This window comes from Vombatus ursinus, unplaced genomic scaffold (genome assembly GCF_900497805.2).
Source record: "Vombatus ursinus unplaced genomic scaffold, bare-nosed wombat genome assembly UNPS02014805.1, whole genome shotgun sequence".
NCBI classification, from domain to species: domain Eukaryota; kingdom Metazoa; phylum Chordata; class Mammalia; order Diprotodontia; family Vombatidae; genus Vombatus; species Vombatus ursinus.
In genome coordinates this window covers 17626229-17632120 of record NW_020954583.1, presented here as the reverse complement: position 1 = coordinate 17632120, position 5892 = coordinate 17626229, and the positions used below count along the sequence as shown (strand labels likewise).

At 38.2% G+C, this 5892-nt stretch overlaps 1 protein-coding gene and 1 pseudogene across 1 annotated transcript in view; one reads left to right on the top strand and one right to left on the bottom strand.

The window, feature by feature from the left end:
- Positions 1-5892, top strand: part of CREG2 (cellular repressor of E1A stimulated genes 2) — a 64082-nt gene that overhangs the window by 16561 nt on the left and 41629 nt on the right. The window lies entirely within an intron of this gene.
- Positions 1841-5892, bottom strand: part of LOC114051782 — a 91859-nt pseudogene continuing 87807 nt past the window's right edge.

Sequence of the window (5892 nt, the reverse complement as noted above, 5' to 3'; positions counted from 1 at the left end):
CTATTGTTCTATAAGAAATGATGAGCAGGCAGATTTCAGAAAAACCTGGAAAGACTTATACGAATTGATGCCGAGTGAGGTAAGTAGAACCAGGAGAATATTATATAGTACCAGAAACATTGTGTGATGATCAACTATGATAGACTTAGCTCTTCTCAGCAATACAATGATCTAAGACAATGCCAAAAGACTCATGATGGTAAATGCTATCCATATCCAGAGGAAACAACTATGGAATCTGAATGCAGATTAAAACATACTGTTTTCACTTTTTTTGTTTTTTTCTTTCTCATGGTTTTTCCCTTTTGTTCTGATTCTTCTTTCAAAACAATGACTAATGCAGAAATATGTTTAACATAATTGTGTGTGTTCAACCTATATCAGATTGCCTGCTGTCTTGGGGAGGGAAGGGAGACAGGGAGAAAAATTTGGAACTCAAAATCTTATAAAAATGAACGTTGAAAACTATCTTTACATGTAATTGGAAAAAGTAAAATACTATTAAATGGCGAAAAAAGAAGGGGTTAAACTTTATATTTATATTTTGAGGTTCTTTTCATCTGTATTCTAATTAGAAGTGGATGGAGAAGAAAGAGATGATTTAGGTAAAAATAGAACTATCTGAGAGTTTGAAAAGAACGAAATTTCATCAATTTAAGGAAGAATTATATGGGGGTTTGAGTGTATAAGGATGTTAGAGAAAATAGGGAGAAAGGAAGAAAGGAGGGTACGAGGAAAGAAGGAAAGAGGGAAGGAAGGGAGGGAGGGAAGAAGGAAGGAAAGAATGAAGGAAGGAAGGAAGGAAGATAAATGGGCCAGGCACCATGCTAAGATCTTTATAATTATTTCATTTGCTCCTCATTATACATATATATATATACATAATATATATCCTATATATCCTCAATAGAAATTATTATTATCACCTGAGAGGTACTATTATTATCTTTGTTTTATTGATGAGTAAACTGAGGCAAACAGAGTTTAATTGACTTGCCCAAAATCATACAGCTAGGTTCTGAGGTCATATTTGAATTTAAGTGTTCCTGACTTCAGGCTTAGCCCTGCAGCCACTGTGCCACCTAGCATCTCAAAAAAAAAATGAATAATAATAGTATTTATATAATGCATTAAAGTTTTCGGAGCATTTTACAAATATTAACTTATTTGATCCTCATAATAGCTCTCAAAGGTATTATATATTATTACCTATAACACCATAATTTTACCATATAATATACCTATAATACTATAATATTACCATTAATACCGTAATACTTCTCAAATGTGTATATTATTATTACCCTCATTTTACAGATGAGGTAACTCAGGCTCAGGGAGGGAGGTTAAGCAGTTTGTCTAGGGCCACAGAACTAGAAAGTGTCTGAGGCACATTTTGAACTCGTCTTCCAAGTCCAAATCCTGCTCTCTATTCACTGTACCATCTGAAAAAAAGATGATAGAGTAGGTAATGTGCTGGGCTTGCAGACAGAAGAGACTTGGGTTCAAATTTTGGCTGTGACGTTAGTTGCATGACCTTAGACTAGTAATTTAACCCCTCTGACCCTCAGTTGGTCAATCAACAAGCATTTATTAAGCACCTACTATATTCCAGGCACTGTGTTAAGTGTTAGCATATAAAGAAAGGCAAATAATAGTTCCTCTTTACATGGTCTAATGGGGGAGACAACAAGCAAAAACCTATATACAAACAGGAAATCAGATAAATTGGAGGTGATCAAGAGAAGGAAGGTACTAATATCCAGAAAGGATTTCTGTAGAAAGTGAGATTTTTTTTGTTGTTGTCCAAAAATCTTTAATATAACAAGGAGGAAGGGAGTTAGTTTTTGTAACCTCGGCTGGCACGGTGGCCCCAGGCACTCTCGAACTTTCGGCCCTTGGATCAGACATATGGTTTGGTGTGGCTGGGGGACTGCCCAGTGCTTTCCCAAAATGCCTATACACCTCAAGGCCCTTCTGGGGACCAGACAGCAGGACAGTGCCCCGGCCCTTGGGTGAGCTCAAGGACAGCTGGTCAAAGGTGAGAATCTTCCCACCAACCTTGAGGATGTGATTCTGTAGCATTGCTAGTAACACAAAGGGCATACACCTTCAGCTTGGGGACATCATGAATCCTCACATCATCTGTCATGGTCCCAACACCATGGCCATCTTGTTCTCCCTGCCGGGCAGCTTCATTTTCTTGATCATTAGGGACAGAGACAGGAGGGGCCAGTTGGTCTGGCTCATGAACAACCTTTTCAGGACAACCTTGTTAAAAATTGAATTGGTTCTGTGGGCCAGGAACCAGTAGAGCTTCACCAACAGCCGCAGGTAGATGTCCTGACTCTTGGGTTCCTTGTGCTGGACTTTCTGGGCCTTGTTGTGGCGGATGTTGACTCCCATGCTGGCACCCTTCCAAACACCGGCCCAACCAGGAAAGACCTGAAAGTAAGATTTTAACTGGTATTTGAAAGAAACCAGAAAAGGTGAGAGTTTGAGGCATAGGGTATTGCCAGTTAAAATGCCCAGAGTTGACTAAGGTACCACTTCACATCCATCAAATTGGCTAAGATGACAAAAATAGAAAATGACATATGCTGGCAAGGATGTGGAAAAATAGGTACACTGTTGGTGGAGCTGTGAACTAATCCAACCATTCTGGAAAGCAATTTAGAATTATGCCCCAAAAGTTATCAAACTGTGCACATCCTTTGACCCAGCAATACCACCTCTGTGTCTATACCCCAAAGAGATCAAAGAAAGAAGAAAAGGACCCATATGATTTATAGTAACCCCTTTTTTGTGGTAGCAAAGAACTAGAAACTGAAGGCATTCCCATCAATTGAGGAATGGCTGAATAAATTATGGAATATAAATGTTTTTGTTATTGTTCAAAGGTTTCAGTCACATCTGACCCTTTGGGGTTTTCTTGGCAAAGATGGAGTAGTTTGCCATTTTCTTCTCTAACTCATTTTACAGATGAAGAACTGAGACAAACAGGTTTAATGATTTACTGATCATATAGCTAGTAAGTATCTGAGGTCAGATTTGAATTCAGGACAATGTTTTCCTAACTTCACACCCTGCACTCTTTCCACCGTGTCACCTAGCTGACCCATGTGTTACTGAGTTATTTGTTGCATCCAAGTCTACATGACCCCATTTGGGGTTTTCTTGGCAAAGATACTAGAATGGTTTGCCATTTCCTTCTCTATCCCTTTTTACAGATGAGGAAACTGAAGCAAACAGTATTAAGTGATTTGCCCAAGGTCACACACTGATTAAGTGTTTTAAGCCAGATTTGAACTCAGGAAGGTGAGTCTTCCTGGTTCCAAGACCAGTGCTCTATTCGATGTGCCACTTACCTGCTATAAGAAATGATGAAGAGGATATTTTCAGAAAAACTTGGGAAGATTTGTTCTGAACTGATGCAAAGTGACATGAGCAAAATCAGAAAAGCAATTTATATAGTAATAGCAGTATCGTAAAGATAATCAACTTTGAAAGACTTAGTAACTCTGATTAACTCAATGACTAACCACAATTCCAAAGGATCCATGATGAAACATACTATCCATCTCCAGATAGAGAACTACTCACAATGAAGATTGCAGTATATTTCTTCCCTTTCCTTCCTTCCTTCTTTCCTTCCTTCTTTCCTTCCTTCTTCCCTTATTTCCTTCTTTTCATCCTTCCTTCCTTTTTCTTCTTTTTCTCTCTTTTTTCATTCTTTTTTTCTTTTCCTCCTTCCTTCCTTCCTTTCTTTTTTTTCAGAACACAGCAAATACTGAAATTTGTTTTGTATTACTATACACATTTATAATGGGTTTCTGTTTTTCTTACCTTCTTTATGGATGAAAGAAGGGGAGGAGGAAGGGAAAGAAAAGAATTTTAGGTGAAAAATAAAAGAAAATTGAATTTAAAAAGAAAATGCCCACAGTCAAGAAGAAGCATGTCTTGTAGGAGGAATATCAAGAGGCCAGTGTCACTGAACCTCAGAAAATACAGTGGGGGAGTAAGGTATAAAAATATTAGAAAGAAAGGAGGGGCCATATTATTAAGGGCTTTGAATACCAAACAGAAGATTTTGTATTTGATCCTTGAGGTGATAGGCATTCATGGGAGTTTATTGACTAGGAGAATGACAACGGTCATACTTGCATTTTAAGAAAACCAGTCTGAGAGTTGAGTGGAAGATAACCTTAAGGGGAAGAAACTTCAGGCAGGGAAACTAACCAGAAGGCTATTGTGACAAATTAGATGTGAAGGGATGAGGGATTGGATCAGGGTGGTGGCAGGGTCGGAGCAAAGAAGGGGATGTAAATGAGAGATGTTACAAAGGTAGAATCAAAAGACTTCGCAAGAGATTGAATATGGATAGGAAAGAGGCAAGGATGACGCGTAGGTGAGGGATTGGAGGATGGTGGTGCCCTTAAGAAAGTTAGCAAGAAGGGAAAAACTGGGGGGAAAGATAATGAGTTCCTTTTTGGACATGTTGAGTTTAATATATCTGCAATTTGAGATGTCTCATTGGCAATTAGAGATGGGAGACTGGAGTCAGAAGAGAGGTTAGGGCTGGATAAGTAGATCTAGGGTAGGTAGATTGTCAGCATGAAGATTATTGTTTTATCCATGGGAACTGATGAAATCACCAAACAAAATAGTAAAGAATAGTTTCCTCATATGTAAAATGGAGATAAAAATACAAAGTCTACTTCACTAGGTTGTGAGGTCCAAGACTTCGGCAGACCTGTGACTTAATTGATATAGCTACTCCAACCAATAGTGCAAATTGGAGCTCATCCAAGTCTTCTTATCCTGTAAAATGTTTGTTAGCATCCCCCCAGAAATCAACTGCCTGATACTCTAGGGGTAGTCCTCTAGGTCAGGAGTTCTAAACCTGAGGTCCATGAATATTTTAAAAAAATGTTGGTAATCATGTCATTCTGAGAAGATGTACATAAACTTTACTAGACTCCCATAGGGATCCAGGACACAAAAAAATTAGCATTTTCTAAGTCCCTACTATGTGCCAGGCAACGTGCTAAGGCTTTAAAAATATTATCTCATTTGGTCCTCACAACTGTGAAGTATTATTTGTCCCTATTTTACAAATGAAGAAACTGAGGCACAGAGAGATTCAATGACTTTCTTAGGGATCATGCAGCTAGTAAATGTCTGAGGTCACATTTGAACTCAAGTCTTCATGACTCTAGTCCCACCTAACCACTAAAAAAGGTAAAGAACTCCTGCTTTAGGGGTAGCTAGATGGCGCAGTGGATAGAGCACAGGCCTTGGAGTCAGGAGGACCTTAGTTCAAATCTTGCCTCACACACATTACCCTTACTTAGTTGTGTGACCCTGGACAAGTCACTTAACCCCATTGCCTAGCAAAAAAATAAAAAGAAAAGAACTCCTTAAATCTTTTACCATTCTATGGATGCCACGGGAGCACTTGAGCTGTCTACATGTTATAATTCATTCTTGTTACCTGACCAGCCCATGATTTTTTCTGGTCATCTATCTTTTGGATGATATCTTTTATTTAACTTTTTGTATATTCTATGAGTAAATGCTCTGTAAACCTTAAAGCACATTGTAAATTTGAGTTGGTATTATTAGTCCAACCCTAACTTTTTAAAGATGAGGAAACAGATTCACAGGAGCGAAGTGACTGGTCCAAAGTAATAAGCTTGTTGGCGGCAGAACAGAGACCAGAAGCCACAGAATCCCAAAGCATAGAAAATTTAGAAGCATAAAGCCATGTCTAGTAATACTAATGTTAAATGTGTCTTAAATCCATTTCCTCAGTTTTAATATGCACAAAACTGTTAAGAATTGTAATTAGCCTTATTAGTATAAGTTCATTTCATTTTTTTAAAAGTGTGC